A 480-nucleotide genomic window follows, 5' to 3' on the forward strand; every position below is an offset into this window, starting at 1 on the left:
TTTTGCCATGTTGCCCAGGCTGGTCTCAAACTCCTGGGTTCAAATGATCCATCTGTCTTGGCCTCCCAAAGCGCTGGGATCACAGGCGTGAGCCACCACACCGAGTGGCTCGCCAACTTCTGAGTCTGAGACTCAAGAGCTGAAGAAGGGCAGTGTTCTTGGATGGCCTGAGTTCATCCTTCCAACAAATTGTTACAAAGAGCTTGCAGCATGCTGGCTGCTGGCCCCCCAAAATGCCCACCTCCCCATATGCCAAGCTCCAGTCTTGTGCACCTGGGTTCACCCCTCTAATCCCAGCACTTCGAGAGGTCGAGGTGGGAGTATCACTTGAACCCAGGAGTTTGGGACTAGCTGGAGGAACATGGCAAGACCCCATCTCTATAAAAAATAAAAAGTTAGGCCGGGTGTGATGGCTCACGCCTGTAATCCCAGCACTTTGGGAGGCCGAGGCGGGTGGATCACGAGGTCAGGAGATCTTCA

The sequence above is a fragment of the Colobus angolensis genome, unplaced genomic scaffold (genome assembly GCF_000951035.1).
Source record: "Colobus angolensis palliatus isolate OR3802 unplaced genomic scaffold, Cang.pa_1.0 Scaffold66, whole genome shotgun sequence".
Classification (NCBI taxonomy): Eukaryota; Metazoa; Chordata; class Mammalia; order Primates; family Cercopithecidae; genus Colobus; species Colobus angolensis.